This window comes from Chanodichthys erythropterus, chromosome 7, assembly GCF_024489055.1.
Source record: "Chanodichthys erythropterus isolate Z2021 chromosome 7, ASM2448905v1, whole genome shotgun sequence".
In the NCBI taxonomy this organism is placed as follows: Eukaryota; Metazoa; Chordata; class Actinopteri; order Cypriniformes; family Xenocyprididae; genus Chanodichthys; species Chanodichthys erythropterus.
The window spans coordinates 19,866,013-19,885,047 of NC_090227.1; the positions used below are offsets into that span (position 1 = coordinate 19,866,013).

General features: G+C 40.8%; 1 pseudogene; it reads left to right on the top strand.

The window, feature by feature from the left end:
• Positions 1-4,714: 4,714 nt before the first annotated feature.
• Positions 4,715-18,396, top strand: LOC137022888 (vomeronasal type-2 receptor 1-like; annotated as a pseudogene).
• The last annotated feature ends 639 nt before the right edge of the window (positions 18,397-19,035 follow it).

Below are 19,035 nucleotides of genomic sequence, written 5' to 3' on the forward strand. Positions count from 1 at the left end.
CAAATTACTTCTCCTGACATTGTACTTGCGAGTTCACACACCTCTTTAAAACTTAAAAAAAAAAAACAAACAAACAAATATTCATGATTTTTCCACCCATGACATTAATCTCAGTTAGGTCCACACAGATCTAACACGTCTCAGTATGACAATCCCAGCTGAACAGAACAACTGCATCATGAATGGTCCTGCTACTCATGTAATGTACATTCTACATTCAAGTGAGTTCAATGCACTACTGGCTCTTTCAACAGCCATGACAGGGGTGAAGAGCTGGTCTGACTGCCTGAATGGCTGAGACCGCTCAGTATAGATTCTCAATGCCCTGACGGGGCAGAGTAAATGCAACTCTCGCTCGTCCGTAGAAGGAGGTAGCGCTGAGAGGGAAATAACCTGGGCTCTGAACAGGGTCGAGAACACCTTGGGGACATAACCATGTCTGGGTTTTAGAACGACTTTGGAGTCGTTGGGCCCGAACTCAAGGCATGCAGGGCTCACAGAGAGGGCCTGCAGGTCACCGATGCGCTTAACCGATGCTAGCGCAAGTAGCAGAGCGGTTTTAAGCGTTAAGGGCCGAAGGTCAGCTGACTGCAGTGGCTCGAAGGGCGGACCCTTGAGGGCTGCAAGGACAGTGGAAAGGTCCCAAGAGGGAACGGTAAGTGGTCTAGGGGGATTAATCGAGGGACCATAGGTGCAGAGCCCACAGCTGGGGCTAGGGGTGCCAGACTGTCCCGTTCGCCTGAGAGAGGAGGTCTCTTCTCAGGGGGATAGGCCATGGGTCTCTCGTGGAGAGCCTGAACAGCTCTGAGGACCAGGTTTGGGTCCTCCAGAGTGGGGCCACCAGCAGGACTCTGTGTTTGTCCTCCCTGATTCGTCTGATCACGCAAGGGATCATTGTGATCAGGGGAAAAGCATAAAGGAGGAGCCTGGGCCAGGTTTGGGCCAGCGCATCCGTCTGTTTTAAAAAGAAGGTTGGGCAGTGAGAATTGTCTTCTGAGGCGAAGAGGTCGACCTCTGCCTTCCCGAAGATCTCCCAAATCTTTTGTACCGTTTGAGGGTGGAGCATCCACTCGTCTGAGGGGACGTTGCTCCGCGATAGCATGTCTGCCCCAAGGTTCGACTTGCCAAGAATGTGTGTCGCTTTGAGCGACTGCAACCTGGGCGTTGCCCATTCGAGGAGGCGCTTTGCCAGGGCGCAAAGGCGGCTGGACGAAAGGCCTCCTTGGTGGTTTATATACGACACAACCGTCATGCTGTCCGACTGGACTAGGACGTGGTGTCCTTCCAGGAACGGCTGAAAAGAGTTCAGGGCATGCTCTACTGCCAGCATCTCGAGGCAGTTGCTGTGCAGATGGCTCTGCTCGTGAGTCCACGAGCCGAAGGCTGGTTTGCCCTCGAAAACGGCGCCCCAACCCGTGTTGGAGGCGTCCGTCGAAAGCACCTTCCTTCTTGTTACCGCCTGAAGGGGGACTCCATGCTTGAACCAGCTGGGGTTCGTCCAAGGTCTCAGGGCTGTAACGCAGGCCTGATTGACTCTGATAAGGAAGCGGCCGTGCCGCCAAGCATGTATTGGAACCCTGAGTTTCAGCCAGTGTTGCAGAGGCCCACTCATCTGCTTCAGATGCCGCGAGCGACATGGAGTCGTCGGGCTGCTCATCCTCTGAGCCGCCGAAGGAGATGAGGTCACTCGCTTCCGCTGAGCGATGCTGCTCTGGGCGTGCGAAGAGGACGGGGGACGGTCCAGCTGTTGTGTTTGCAATCAGGGCTCATTGTTTGCCATGCTGCCTCCTTTATGCTGGTCTATTTCCTGGTTCCTGTCATGTGACCAGTCACATGACAGGCAGACCCATACACATTTTTAAGACATACACACATTAAAATAAGAGGAATAAAATGGACTAAAACACATGTAAACCAATTAAAACTCTATTATACATAAAATCATTGTAATAAATAGAGCGGTAAAACATGTATTTTATGGGACAGTGTCACAGCTGTAGCTGAATAAACAGAAGATTGACACGTTTTGATTAATTAAACATGACTAATAAACACACAACTGCCTTATTCTGTGTAGACACCACATCATCTCACAGAAGGATGCTTAACTGTCATTATGAATTGAGTCTGGAGTAAAATGAAGTTATTAAATGTTGTCTTTTGTTGGACAAGATGTTAATAAATGCTTCTCATGTCTGAAAAGATGTTTGACATTGACATGTGTTTGGTTTGACTGTATATATATGTATATATATATATATATATATATATATATCTATATATATATATATATATATATATATATATATATAACGTATACAGCTACATTTGAAAAAAAAAACTTCCAAAACATTTGAAAAAAAAAAAAACATTTGAAAAAAAAAAACTTCCAAAACTCTTTACATGTGCTCGCGCTCATAGCTGCTGAACATCTGAACATAAACAATGATCAAATGCACATTGACGGATCTTCTTCCATCTGTTCTCCAAAATGTAATCAAATGTAATCATATTTCTGCAGGCGCCTATAAACTGATTAACTGTCTATGCAAAGGCGTTCATTTTCAAGAAGAACAGGTCTTTGGCTCCGCCACTGCGCAAAATTACCACGGGTTGGCGGGTGTTCATTTCATACTCTCTGAACAATGGTATTTAATGTATAAATTAAGATATATGTCCAAAAAAACGGTAAAGAAATGCTGCATACTTTGTAGTGGTGTTATCATGGCATAACAATCTGTTTGGTTGTAAAATGTAGGCTGTATGAATTTAAATCAATTGAAATAGATACCTGTGGAATTGTTCACAGACAGCATATGCCACACACAGCATATGTGAGAAACCGCTTCAGACGATTCAGTGCGTGCAAGGAACTTAACAAATCAGTCAAACTGATTCGCGACCCAATTTAGGCAGTGGCCCTGTCCCAAATGGCACACTTCATTTGCACTTTCGGTCTTGTGGACTTACAATGGCTGCTGCCTGTGTGTCTGTTAAGTCCACAGGACCGCAGGGTGTCCCGTTCGTCATTTAAACTTAAAAAAAAAAGTGCTAGTGAGTGCCCCCCTTGTAGCTGCTATGCGCCCTCGATGTGCACTTCTGTTGAGTCCACAACACTGTGAGCTACACATAGGACTTTACCTGGCAGTCAAAGCGGCATTGTGTCGTGAAAGTGCGGACTCAGTGGAAGACCGTGAGGGTTTTGGGTGCCATTTGGGACAGGGCCAGTTTTGCCCACTTGTTTGATCAAGTCTTTAAACAGAATTGACTAAAAAGAGTGATTCCTTTATGAATGTGCCATCGTTCATGAAAAAAAAAAAAAAAAGAGAGACCGCACACTTGGAATAAACTACACATTTCTTATGTATAGCATTAAAATAAAGTAATGAGAGGAAGCGAAGTAAAGGTACAGCTTTTTCATTATAAATGCACTCAAGTTAAAATAAAAGTACCCACATTTAAATCTACTCTTAAAAGTACAAATTTTCCAAAAAAAAAAATAAATAAAAATACTCAAGTAAATGTTACAAAGTAAATTTACTTTGTTACTATCCACCTCTGGTTTCTAAATCATGTCCACTCAACTGAATTTACCACAGGTGGACTCCATTCAATCTGTAGAAACATCTCAAGGATGTTCAGTGGAAATAGTATGTATCTGAGCTCATTTTTAAGTATTATGGCAAAGGCTGTGTGATTTTTTTTTTTTTTTTATATAAATTTGCAAAGATCTCAAACAAACTTCTTTCATGCTGTCATTATGAGGTATTGTTTATAGAATTTTGAGGAAAATAATGAGTTTAATCCATTTTGGAATAAGGCTGTACCATAACAAAATGTAGAAAAAGTGAAGCGCTGTGAAAACTTTCCGGATGCACTGTATTGCATATTTAATGATGTTTTATTTACAAAATTCAGGAGGAGCAAAGCACAAATAATCTGACTAATCATCACATCATTTCAGCCAGCTGTTAGCAATCAGTAATCAACATATCTATCCAATCAGCATGAGTGAAAGAATATATATAGACACAGTCGACTCACCCATATTCCTCGACAGTTTTACAGCACTTGGTCCAAATCGTTGCAACTCTTCCCTTCCGACAATGAGTCCCTCATCTCCCAGGAATCTTCACCTCATTCATCCCACGTCAGGAGTACCGACGCTCCTCCAGATGCTATTTCTGAATCCCCGGAGCCACTAAGCGGACGTTAGCCCATTTGGGCCACTTCCCGTACTCCACGACGCAGAGGATTACCCTCGCCTCCTCCAACAAGACACCAACCAGCATCTCCAGCGACTTCTTATGCCTCGGCCCATCCGACAATTCCTGCAATAGAGAAATGGACAGTAGTAAGTCTAAGACAAGCGCTCATCAGCGCAGGCGTTCATTTCTTTAGGAGAATGACTAAAGCACAGTTATGTACTCAAAAAAATTAAAGGTACACTTTTTAATCAGAGAATAGCATCAAGTCAGTAAAACTCCTGGGATATTGATCTGGTCAGTTAAGTAGCAGAGGGGGTTGTTAATCGGTTTCATCTGCTTTCAATGAAATGAACAACAGGTGCACTAGATGGGCAACAGTGAGATGACCCCCAAAACAGGAATGGTTTTACAGGTGGAGGCCACTGACTTTTTTTTCCCTACTCATCTTTTCTGACTGTTTTTCACTAGTTTTGCATTTGGCTAGGGTCAGTGTCACTACTGGTAGCATGAGGCGATACCTGGACCCTACAGAGGTTGCACAGGCAGTCCAACTCTTCCAGGATGGCACATCAATATGTGCCATTGCCAGAAGGTTTGCTGTGTCTCCCAGCACAGTCTCAAGAGCATGGAGGAGTTTCCAGGAGACAGGCAGTTACTCTAGGAGAGCTGGACCGGGCTGTAGAAGGTCCTTAACCCATCAGCAGGACCAGTATCTGCTCCTTTGTGCAAGGAGGAACAGGATGAACACTGCCAGAGCCCTACAAAATGATCTCCAGCAGGCCACTAGTATGAATGTCTCTGACCAAACGATCAGAAACAGTCTTGGCCTGAGGGCCCGATGTCCTCTGGCGGGCCCTGTGCTCACTGCCCGGAACCATGGAGCTCGATTGGAATCTGCCATTGAACACTAGAATTGGCAGGTCTGCCACTGGCGCCTGTGCTTTTCACAAATGAGAGCAGGTTCACCCTGAGCACGTGACAGATGTGAAAGGGTCTGGAGAAGCCGTGGAGAACATTATGCTGTCTGTAACATCGTTCAGCATTGGTGGTGGGTCGGTGATGGTCTGGGGAGGCATATCCATGGAGGGACACACAGACCTCTACAGGCTAGACAATGGCACCCTGACTGTCATTAGGTATTGGGATGAAATACTTGGACCCATTGTCAGACCCTACACTGGTACAGTGGATCCTGGGTTCCTCCTGGTGCATGACAATGCCTGGCCTCATGTGGCGAGAGCATGCAGGCAGTTACTGGAGGATGATGGAATTGATAGCATTGAATGGCCCCCATGCTGCCTGACCTAAATCCAATAGAACACCTCTGGGACATTATGTTTTGGTCCATCCGACACTGCCAGGTTGCACCTCAGACTGTCCAGGAGCTCAGTGATGCCCTGGTCCAGATCTGAGAGGAAATACCCCAGGACACCATCCGTCATCTAATTAGGAGCATGCCCCAATGTTCTCAGGCATGCCTACATGCACGTGGAGGCCATACAAACTACTGAGTACCGTTTTGAGGTGCTGCAATGAAATTTCAGCAAAATGGACTAGCCTGCTGCATCATTTTTTCACTTTGATTTTCAGGGTGTCTTTGAATTCAGTCCTCTGTAGGTTGACAATTTTCATTTCCATCAAATGATGTGGCATCGTTTCATTCCTAACACATTACTCAGTCCATATCAGTATAGATAACTAGCATCATTTTTTTTCACCATTGAGATCTGATGTGTTTTCAAAATGTTCCTTTAATTTTTTTGAGCAGTGTATCTTGTGCAGTCTGCAGATCACTCGCTCACTCCACCATATCATTTCCTTTGGTTAATCCTTAATTCCCCCTTGCCCAGTTCCACCACAGGAAAGATTGACTAGTTACGTCCCACGACCAGCAAATTTCAATGCTTCAACAAAGGATTTTAAGAAAACCACGTTCAACTCTTGCGATGAAGTTTGCATTAATTTCAACTCGTGGGGATGCGCACGACAGCGGTGCCACTTCCTGCACACCTGCAATTAATGGGTGACGCTCCTTCCCGCACCATATGCCCTGTAAAATGATCACAAAATAAAAATAAAAAAAAATTACTTGTCTACTCCTGTGAATATTTCTCGTCTGTCTGCCGAATTGTCTCACCACCCTGACGCTAACTTTGCTGAGTATTTAGTGTCTGGTCTCGAGCAGTTTCAAACCTAGAGTGGAAAGCCTCCCCACTCAAAAAAAAAAAATGCAATATTCTTCAGTCTGCCCTCGCTGAACCTGACACAGTGAGCAACTTATGCCGAGTTCAGACTGCACGATTTTCAAAGTAGTCGGGTCACTGTTCTTTTCACACTGCATGACTATCTTGGCCAGCATTCAGTCGCTGCTGTGTTCAAACTGCACGATGGATCGGCGACAGAAGGTTTCACACTGCATGACTTTACAATAGGAAGAATCGCCGACAACTCTGTCTGGCACGCAAACTACGTTTCACAACCAAACACACGCGAGACCTGACAAGGAAACAACGCGCGCAAGACCAGAGTTCTCACGTGAGACTGGCCCTGCGTCTCAATCAGCTCCCTAGCTCCCTAGGTAGTGAATCAGTACATAATGAAAGTGAATGTGGCTGATACCCTGATCAGTGCCCTGACTACTGAACTAGGGAGCTGATTGAGACACACGGTGGGATTATTATTAAAAATAGTAGCCCGCATGAAGCTTGAAATATGAATTGCCTGTGCGCTGATTTGCAGTGAAAACAATACAAAGAAAAGAAGAATATGGAGGAAATGTTTGGGAAGACGCAAAGTACAAGGATTGTGTGTTCTGCAATGACAGTTGGAGCTAAATACATAACTTTTCAATGTGCTGCTGTTGCGGATGGTCAAGCAAATGTTTGTGCTTTGTTTCTGTTTGATATAATTGTAATGTTTATGTGAATGAAGCCATGCTTGCTGATGTTGTGGTCTATAACTCCTCCCCGAACTCCACGCTGCTCTGTATCTTGCTCTCTCATTGGCTGTCAGTCATCGCCGATGTAGTTTTCAGTCAGAACACTTTTCACACTGCAGGATTTTGAATCGCCGACAGGTCCAGATATTTAGCATGCCAGATATCTCACGGGTGTCGGCGACTCGTCGCCGATTCTCTCAGATCGCGTCTTTGCTCATTCACACTGCGTGATTGTCACTCGCGTGAACGAGCACCGATTTGCCTGTGATTTCGGGCATTTGTCGGCGATTTCTCAAAACCTGTCAGTGAGCCAAAATCGGGGCTAAAATCGTGCAGTCTGAACTCGGCTTTAATCAAAAATGAAGAAGAATCAGGTTTCAGCCCTTTTACCAAGCCCCCTTTTGATTTATTTATTTTTTTTACATATCAATTCAATTCAATTCAAATTTATTTGTATAGCGCTTTTCACGATGCATATCATTTCAAAGCAGCTTTACAGAAAATGGATGTCAACATTACAATTTAAAGAATGTAGTTAGCAAATAATATACTTTAGGTAATTACAATCACTGTTAGCAGTTTAACTGAAGGTAGAAGTAATGAGCTCCTGGAAAATGAATTACATTAACAATAAATTAGGATATAGAGATTGTGCAATGTGAATGTTGATCTAGATGATTGCGTCTCCTGAAGTCCTCGCAGGAGCTGGCGCCGTCTCTTCACAGGTGATGGTCATCTGAGGTCTTCTTAAGAGGCTGGATCCAAACTGAAGCTGATGTACTCTCTAGTCACCTCAGGGCGGGTGTCCCGAGGTAAAACAGAAAAGCAAAAGGAGAACAATTAGCGTAGCTGCTGTTCATAACTTTAAGCAAAGATAGTCATGTGCAGTTGATCTGATATGAGATGCATTATGTGAATGCTCGGCTAAAGAGATGCGTCTTTAATCTAGATTTAAACTGGGTGAGCGAGTCTGAGCCCCGGACATTATCAGGAAGGCTATTCCAGAGTTTCGGAGCCAAATGTGCAAACGCTCTCCCTCCTTTAGTGGACTTAGATATCCTAGGTACAACCAGAAGTCCAGAGTTTTGTGATCTTAAAGAGCGTGAAGGATTGTAGAGCGATAGAAGATCGGTTAAGTACACAGGAGCTAAACCATTTAGAGCCTTATAAGTCATTAGCAATACTTTATAATCGATACGGAACTTAATAGGTAACCAGTGTAGAGATGATAAGATTGGTGTTATTTGATCATATTTTGTAAGAACTCTAGCAGCTGCATTTTGTAATAATTGTAGCTTGTTTATTGAAGAAGCAGGACAACCAGCTAATAATACATTACAGTAATCTAGTCGAGACGTCATGAAAGCATGAACTAACTTTTCTGCATCAGAAATAGATAACATATTCCGTATCTTAGCAATGTTTCTGAGGTGAAAGAAGGCTGTTTTTGTAACATATGAAATATGATTTTCAAAGGACAAGTTGCTGTCTAATATAACACCCAGGTCTTTAACTGTCGAGGATGGAGTAACAGTACATCCTTCTAAATGCAGATTGTAGTCTGAGAGATTCTGTGCACAGGTTTTTGGCCCAATAAGTAATACTTCAGTCTTATCTGAATTTAATAGAAGAAAATTACTAGTCATCCAATGTTTTACTTCTTTAATACATTCTGTCAGATTGGATAATTTAGAGATTTCATCTGGTCGTGATGAAATATATAACTGAGTATCATCGGCATAGCAGTGGAAACTAATCCCACGTTTTCTTATAATATTGCCGAGTGGCAGCATGTAAATTGAAAATAGCAGAGGGCCTAACACAGATCCTTGCGGCACTCCATAGTTTACTATCGTTATCTTAGATTTTTCCCCGTTTATATAAACAAAATTGTGACGGTCTGATAGGTATGACTTAAACCACTGTAATGCCTGTCCCTGAATACCAGTGTAATTTTGTAGTCGATCTAGGAGTATTTTATGATCTATAGTGTCAAACGCAGCACTGAGATCAAGTAACACTAGCATTGAGACACAGCCTTGGTCAGAAGCTAGAAGCAAGTCGTTTGTAATTTTAACGAGCGCAGTTTCTGTGCTATGATGAGACCTGAATCCTGACTGAAATTTTTCATAGATAGATTTTTTTTTTAAGAAGGAGCACAATTGGACCGACACCACTTTTTCTAGTATTTTAGACATAAATGGAAGATTTGAAATGGGTCTGTAATTTGCTAATACGTTTGGATCTAATTGTGGTTTCTTAATGAGAGGCTTAATAACTGCTAGCTTGAACGGTCGTGGGACATGACCTAGAGATAAAGACGAGTTGATAATATTGAGAAGAGGCTCTTCTGCTACAGGTAACAGTTCTTTTAGTAGTTTAGTGGGTATTGGATCTAATAAACATGTTGTTGGTTTAGACGCAGTAATAAGTTTATTACTTCCTGTCCTATAGTTGTAAAGCACTGCAACTGTTCTTGAGGGGTGATAATTGAGGCTGAATCATAAAACTCTGTCAAAGGTTGTACATTTACAATTTTATTTCTGATACTTTCGATTTTTTCATTAAAGAAATTCATAAAGTCATCACTACTAAACTGTAATGAAACATTTTGTTCTGGTGATATCTGTTTATTTGTTAATCTAGCTACTGTACTAAATAAGAACCGTGGATTGTTTTGGTTATTCTCTATAAGTTTGCGAAGATGCTCAGCCCTGGCTGCTTTTAGAGTCTTTCTATAACGGGACAAACTGTCTTTCCATGCGATTCTGAAGACCTCTAAACGAGTTTGTCTCCATTTGCGTTCTAGATTGCGAGTTTCTTTTTTGATAGCGCGAGTAATACTGTTGTACCAAGGTACAGTATTTTTCTCTCTAACCTTTTTTAATCTCGTCGGTGCAACAGTATCTAATGTACTAGTAAAAATGGTGCACATACTGCTAGTCATTTCCTCAAGATCATTTGCGTGTTCGGGTACGATGAGCAGCTGTGACAGATCAGGCAGATTATTTGTGAATTTATCTATAGTTGTCGGGAGAATTGTTCTGCCTAGTCGATATCGTGATGCAATTTGACAAATATCATCAGTATGCAGTACGCATGTTACAAGATAGTGATCAGAGACGTCATCACTTTGCGGTAGAATTTCTATAACGGTTGGATTGATTCCATGTCATATAATTAAATCTAGAGTATGATTAAAACAGTGAGTGGGTCCAGTGACGTTTTGTTCGACCCCAAATGAGTTTAGTAAATCTGTAAACGCAGCCCCTTACGCATCATTTATATTGTCTACATGAATGTTAAAATCTCCAACAATCAGTGCTTTATCGACGTTGACCAATAGGTCTGAGAGAAAGTCTGCAAACTCTTTTAGGAAATCAGAATAAGGCCCTGGAGGTCTATAAATGGTAGCCAAAGCAAGAGATAGTAGCGACTTTTTACATATATCTGAGAGTGTAACATTTAGCATAAGAATTTCAAATGAATTAAACCTGTAGTTTGTTCTCTGAGTAACAGTAAGTATCTCTCTATAGATTGTTGCTACACCACCACCACGGCCAATCAGGCGGCATTTATTTTTATAACGGTAGCCAGGTGGACAAGACTCATTAAGACCAAAATAATCATTTGCTTTAAGCCATGTTTCAGTAAGGCAAATTACATCAAGACTATTATCCGTGATAATTCCATTTATGATAACTGCCTTCGGTGTCAGCGATCTAATGTTTAGTAGCCCTAGCTTTAGAGATTGTTTTTGTTCAGTAATTTTACAAAATCTGGTTTGATCACGATTAGGTTTTTTCTAGATCCTTTATTTTTATTGTTAAACCTCACTATTCGGGGAATAGACACAGTTTCTATAGACTGTACTACACTCACATTTCTATCAATTAAATGGGCAGAACACAGACTGTGATTTGAGGTTTGACTTACTAGTCATATGGTGCGAAGCGTCTTGGAGATGTTCTCTGACAGAAGATCAGCTCCGATGCTGCTGGGGTGCAGGCCATCAGCACGGAAAAGCCTAGGACGCTCCCAGAAAAGATTCCAATTATTTACAAAGAGCAGCTTCTGTTCATTACACCAAGACATCAACCATTCATTTAAAGCAAATAATCTACTGAACCTTTCATGTCCTCGTCGGTACGTCGGAAGCGGTCCGGACACGATGATCTTCGTCGCGGGCAATGTGGCTCGTACCGTCTCGATCAGGCTTCTGAAGTCCTGCTTCAGCAACCTCCGTCTGCCGCAGCCTGGTGTCGTTCACCCCCGCGTGCAGCACTACAGCTCCGATGGTCTCAGCACCGTTGAGGATCGCGGGAATCTGCGCAGAGACATCGAGAACACGAGCACCAGGAAAACAGTGACTGCGCACCTTACCTTTGGCTGTGTTAGCGTGGACGTGGCGGACGATGGAGTCTCCGATGACCACAGCGTCGCGTTCTGCCTCGCGAAGAGGGGAGAAGCGGTTCCGTGTCGAGACGTCGAAGACCGGGGGCGGCGGAGGAGAGGTCCTGGTCCGAGGCCTGGCTCGCGTCTTCCGCTGCTGAAGCACCCAAGGTCCCTGGTGTGACGGCGCCGGAGTGAACGAGGGCTGGGATGAACGCGTTGGTGCTCGGGCCCTGTGCAGAGAAACACACGGCGTAGAGGAAGCAGGAGTGTTAATATCGCGCTGCAAACTTACCAAGGGTTGGTGAGCGCCAGCGTGAGAAGTTTCCAGCGCTGTCTGCCGCTCGCGTAGCTCGGCCTGCTTCTCGAGAAGGATCCGGATCTGCCGCTCCACGGCCTCCAGTTCCAACTGCACCGCATGCAGCTCAAACGTGTCCTCACCTGCACACAAAGGTAGAGAAACATCCAATACACTCGCCATTAGAGTAACTTAGATGAAACAATAATATTGTGAGAGAGAAGAGTACAAACGCTAGCTAAAGCTAGGAGCGAAAGTTCGGGAAGTCGGATAAAACTAGCGATATCAAGGTAATCCAAATGTTTTTTATATAAAATAATGTTGGGGATGTGTTCCCCCACCGAAAAAGAAAGAGTGATAGATTATAAGTTAGATTTTACGAGGCAAAAACAAACAATTAGGAATCAGCTCGACGGAGCTCTAGCTCAAACAACGTGGCAGCAACAAACTTCATAACATTAAGGTTGACAATGCATGCAACATGACAATGCAACATGACAATGATCATAAACACACATATAAGGCCACTGTTGGATTCCTGAAGAAGAACAGGGTGAAAGTGATTCAGTGGCTCCTGATCTGAACCCAATTGAACATATCAGCCCTATTGGAGTGGCTACCAGAAAATTTTCAGACAAAAAATGCTTAATAATTGATCTCCCACTGTCGCAGCAGTGATGTTGCCTCTACTCCCGCAGGAGCTCAGTTCTTTTGGCCAATTTCTCCACTGTCACAGCAGTGATGTCGCCTTGGCTCCGGCAGGAGCTCAGTTCTTCTGACTATTCTTGATTGATTGGAACTTCTTCATTATTGCCCTGATAGTGGAAATGGACACTGTACAAATTGTGAATAAAAACAGAATGCAATGATGTGGAAGTTTCAAATTTCAATATTTTATTCAGAATACAACATAGATGACATATCAAATGTTTAAACTGAGAAAATGTATCATTTTAAGGGAAAAATAGGTTGATTTTAAATTTCATGGCATCAACACATCTCAAAAAAAGTTGGGACAAGGCCATGTTTACCACTGTGTGGCATACCCTCATCTTTTTATAAGAGTCTGCAAACATCTGGGGACTGAGGAGACAAGTTGCTCAAGATTAGGAATAGGAATGTTGTCCCATTCTTGTCTAATACAGGCTTCTAGTTGCTCAACTGTCTTAGGTCTTCTTTGTCGCATCTTCCTCTTTATGATGCACCAAATGTTTTCTATGGGTGAAAGATCTGGACTGCAGGCTGGCCATTTTAGTACCCGGATCCTTCTTCTACACAGCCATGATGTTGTAATTGATGCAGGATGTGGTCTGGCATTGTCATGTTGGAAAATGCAAGGTCTTCCCTGAAAGAGACGACGTCTGGATGGGAGCATATGTTCTAGAACTTGGATATACCTTTCAGCATTGATGGTGCCTTTCCAGATGTGTAAGCTTGCCCATGCCACATGCACTCATTCAACCTCATTCCATCAGTGATGCAGGCTTCTGAACTGAGCGCTGATAACAACTTGGGTTGTCCTTGTCCTCTTTAGTCCGGATGGCATGGCGTCCCAGTTTTACAAAAAGAACTTCAAATTTTGATTTGTCTAACCACAGAACAGTTTTCCACTTTGCCACAGTCCATTTTAAATGAGCCTTGGCCCAGAAAAAAAACACCTGCGCTTCTGGATCATGTTTAGATATGGCTTCTTTTTTTACCTATAGAGTTTAAGCCGGCAACGGCGAATGGCACGGTGGATTTTGTTCACCTACAATGTTTTCTGGAAACTCTTTCGCTACATATATGCACTATATTAGCCTATATATTTATTATATTTTACTTAACCAGTCTTAATTATTAAATGTATATGTTTAATGTATGTTTAAATAACTCTGTCATGAAAAGTTATGACAGCCACTGTGTAAATGAATATAGCCTATTTTAACCTCCAATTGGAGTAGAAGCAAATTTTGGAAGTTAATGCAAAAACTGCCTTATATGCAATTTACATGTCTGCATAATTTTTATGAGTGTTGATTATTATCTAAAAATAAATAGCGATAATTTAATAAATTGGGCTCTGTTTTTAATTGTAACCTTTAATATTATAGTAATGTGCAAGAAAGGGCTCCCCGTATATAGTTTACAGCATTAGCAGAGATAGATTTTTTTTTTTTTTTTATCCTTAAGAAGATGTTAACTATAATTGAATTTATTTACAGACAGAGACACAATTTGTTCAGTAAACCACTGTTTAATAATAAAAAATAGCAATTTTATGTTTAGATTTCTCCCTCCTGCTGTATTGAATCCATACTAAACCGTGACTTCAATACTGAGGTATTGTGTCAATCACACCCCTTATATATATATATATATATATATATATATATATATATATATATATATATATATATATATATATATATAAACCAAACATAAAAAAAAAAAAAAAATAAATAAAAAAACAAAGAATATGTATATAGCTTTTACATGGGGAAGGCATTTAGAGTTTGTTTTAAAAACTAGGTAATGCAAGTCTGAGTGCACAGCATAAACTAACAATCCAATATCCAGTTTTAAAATCTACTGCATTCTAACAGGTGTAAGAAAATTAGACACTGTAAAATTAGTTTGACCTTTTTGACCTGTGATTGACCTGCCTCATGTAACTTATGAGGTAATTGGCTATGTTCACAATCATTCATCCATAATAATGTCTTTAAAAGTGCAAATACCCTATCAGGTCAAATACATTTGGCAGCTGTAGTTGAGCTCAATCTTTGGGATGCTTCTCTTTCTTAACACGCTCTTGCTTTTCAGTCTGCTTCATGCAAAGGCAGCCAACGTTCCTTGCCGAATGTTTGGAGACCTGAAGTACCCACTACTTTTCAGGGATGGAGATGTTAATATTGGGGCACTTTTTCCAATCCACAGCATGGAGACATTACCTTCATTTGAGTTTACACGTAAACCTCAGCTTCTATCATGCTCCAGGTTTGTTATGTGAAATTTAGACTGTATGCACATGTATGTCCATTACTTTACCACTGTCTTTATCTGTTTGTTTGTTTGTTTGTTTGTTTGTTTGTTTATGTAGTTGATACTTACTGATTTAATGTTTTCACAGTGTAAATCTGAGAGATTTTCGTCTGGCTCAAATCATGATCTTTGCCATCGAGGAGATTAACAGAAGTGAAAGTTTACTCCCAAATGTTTCTATTGGCTACAAAATTTATGATACCTGTAGTTCAAGAATGTCATCTATGAGTGCAACTATGGGACTGATGAATGGTCCAGAGTTTGTAGCAGGGGACATATGCAATGGACAGTCTCCTATACATGCCATTATTGGAGAAACAGAGTCTTCTGCCACAGTGATTCTGTCCAGAACTACAGGACCTTTTAAAATTCCAGTGGTAAGTGGAAATTAAAAAGGTCTGACAAGATCACCATACAGTGAACTCATTTAATTTTCTTTCTTTCTTTCTCTTTCTTTCTTTCTTTCTTTCTTTCTTTCTTTCTTTCTTTCTTTCTTTCTTTCTTTCTTTCTTTCTTTCTTTCTTTCTTTCTTTTTCTTTCTTTCTTTCAGATAAGTCATGCAGCCTCTTGTGAATGTCTTAGTAATAGGAGAGATTACCCCTCATTCTTCAGAACTATTGCTAGTGATTACCACCAAGGCAGAGCACTTGCTTACATTGTCAAACACTTTGGCTGGACCTGGGTGGGAGCTGTGAACAGTGACAATGACTATGGAAACAATGGAATGGCCATATTTCTGAATACAGCACAGAAGGAGGGGATCTGTGTGGAGTACTCTGTGAAATTCTATCGAACAGAGGCAGAAAAACTAAAAAAAGTCGTAGACACAATTAAAAAGAGCACTGCAAAAGTGATTGTTGCATTTATTTCATTTCTTGAGATGGGCTTACTTATCGATCAGCTAAGTATTCAGAACATCACTGGCCTCCAAATGGTGGGTGTGGAGGGGTGGATAACTTCAAAGAGTTTAATCACTCCAAAAACCTTTCGTGTGCTGGGGGGGTCACTGGGATTTGCAGTGAGAAAAATCTTTATTGAAGATTTTGCAGATTATGTTCTAAATGCATTCTGGGACACAGCTTTTCCATGCTCACAGAGTCAGGGGAATGATTCTCAGGTCAAATTAAATTGCAGCAAATATCAAGATTTACTTGCACTGAAAAATTACAATGAAGATGTGCCTGAACATAGATTTTCAAGCAATGTCTATAAAGCAGTTTATGCTGTGGCTAATTCACTACACAGTCTACTGAAGTGCAAAGAACCAGAAGGTTGTGAGAAAGACCTGATAATACAACCACAACAGGTAAAACGGAATAAATCTAAACAAAAAGTGATATCAAAGACATATGTATTTCAGGGTGGCAATTTCTCAATAAAAGCTAATTTGTCTTTTTACTAGGTGGTTGAGGCTCTGAAAAAGGTAAATTATACCGTAAAGATGGGAGATCGTGTGTGGTTTGACAGCACTGGTGCCACAATAGCTCAATATGAAGTTGTGAATTGGCAGCAGGACTCTGGTGGATCAATTCAGTTTAAACCAGTGGGATACTATGATGCCTCACTAACCCCTGACCAGCACTTTGTGGTTAACACTGAAAACATAATCTGGGCTGGAGGAAAGCTGAAGGCAAGCAAAATTAAAATGGTTACCATAATTTCAAAATCTAAAAAAAAAAGGCAACTGCTATCACTGACATCTAAGACACAAGGACTTTATAATTCAGTAAAGGAGGACATTATAATGGCAGATTTATTAATCTCCTAACGCTTTTTAAAGCTCTACATTCTATTCAGAGTTCAGGACAGAAAATGTAGAAAAAGAAACAAAACAAAACAAAACAACAATATTAATAATATTAATAATAATAATTTAAACCATTTGCCTTAGCAAACTATCCCCCGGTTTCACAAACAAGGCTTAAGCTAGTCCTAGACTAAAATGCATGTTTGAACTGTTTCAACTGAAAGAAACTTGCTCTGAGATATCTAAAAATATGTCAGTGCAACTGTTTTGTCTCAAGATGATCATCAGTAATATTTTTTTCTAAGACATGTTTAAAAAAGTTACTTAAATGCCCTAATTGAACTAAGGCCTAATCCTGGTTTAGGCTAAACCCTGTGTGTGAAACCGGGCCTATATGTCTAATTGGTGTTTTAAAACAAATTCATGTGATTTGAATGTGGAAGTGATAATAAACTTTGATAAAGCAGAAACACAACTGCAGAGGGCATTTAAGGTGCAACTTTTTAAGATCATTTATTTTTATCTCTTTTCTTTAGAATCAGAATCAACATATAAATAACTTTGTACAACTTATTGTATGTTTCTGAGTAGAAGCCAAGTTCTGTGTGCAGTGAGAGCTGTCCTCCAGGCACTAGAAAGGCTGCACAGAAAGGAAGACCTGTCTGCTGTTATGACTGTATTCCATGTGCAGACGGAGAAATCAGCAATGAGACAGGTAATCTTCAGCCCATCTCAAAGGTCCAAAGAAAATTGGTTAGTTGCTCTTTTTGTGTTTTTCTTTTACTGTTCAGGGTGCAGTTTTTTATCAAAGGAGTTCATAAATAAAATAATTTTCATTGTAACTCTAACTATAGTAAACACAACTTCCTTTCCAGATTCAATTAACTGCAAGCAGTGTCCAAGGGAATACTGGTCTAATGCTGAGAAAAATAAATGTGTGTTAAAGACTGTAGAGTTTCTGTCATTTACAGAAGTTATGGGTGTAGTGCTAGTCTTTTTCTCACTGTTTGGAGTAGGATTAACTGTGTTGGTAGCCATCCTGTTTTACAGCAAGAAGGACACCCCTATAGTAAAAGCCAACAACTCAGAGCTGAGCTTCCTGCTGCTCTTTTCATTGACTCTGTGTTTCCTCTGTTCTATTACTTTCATTGGTCAACCCACTGAGTGGTCCTGCATGTTGCGTCACACAGCATTTGGGATCACTTTTGTCCTCTGTATCTCCTGTGTTCTGGGGAAAACAATAGTGGTGTTAATGGCCTTCAAGGCCACACTTCCAGGAAGTAATATCATGAAATGGTTTGGGCCTACACAACAACGACTCAGTGTTCTTGCCTTTACACTTATACAACTTCTAATCTGTGTGCTATGGCTGACAATTTCTCCTCCATTTCCCCAGAAAAATATGAAATATTATAAGGAAAAGATCATTCTCGAGTGCAGTCTAGGTTCTACTCTTGGTTTCTGGGCTGTCCTGGGTTATATTGGCCTACTGGCCGTTTTGTGTTTCATTCTAGCTTTTCTGGCTCGCACACTGCCTGATAACTTCAATGAAGCCAAATTCATCACATTCAGTATGCTAATATTCTGTGCTGTATGGATCACATTTATTCCAGCTTATGTTAGTTCTCCTGGAAAATTCACAGTAGCTGTGGAGATATTTGCTATTTTATTCTCAAGTGTTGGTTTACTATTCTGCATTTTTGCCCCTAAATGTTATATCATCTTGCTTAAGCCTGAGGAAAATACAAAGCAACATATGATGGGAAAAAAAACATCTAAGTTTAATTGACAAATAGAACATGTTTATATTATTTTGCAAGTTATATATATATATATATATATATATATATATATATATATATATATATATATATATATATATATATATATGGGGTGGGGGTGGGGGTGGTGATGTTCTCAGGTCTGTAACATTGAACTGTGATGTGATGCAACCTGAAAAACAGGCTGATGCAAAGGCTCCTATAATTTCTACCCCTCTGAGAGAATAGTTCATAGGTGTCTCTACAAACACAGAATGATGCAAATATACCCCTAAAGCCCAGCTGGAAAATACAACATATTGTTGTCACAAACATCAAGGGAGTGACATTGTTTTCAACAACAAAGACAATGAAAAAAACATGATGCAACTGACTGTTAAATGAAGTGAAATTATTTAATTGTTTATGGTGGGTTTTTGAAATGTCAAATACAAATGAATGAGGTGTAAAACAATATAAAAAGTATGAAAATGTGAAATATTATTTTCAATTATATTATGAAAGATGAGAATAGAGAGAAATATATAAGTGAGATTTTAAATCACATACATATATCTTCCAAAGTTTCTACCTTCAGATATGTGGTGACCCGACATGTCAAGCAATGACACTATTTCTCTGCTGTGATTTGGGCTGCAATAATAAAA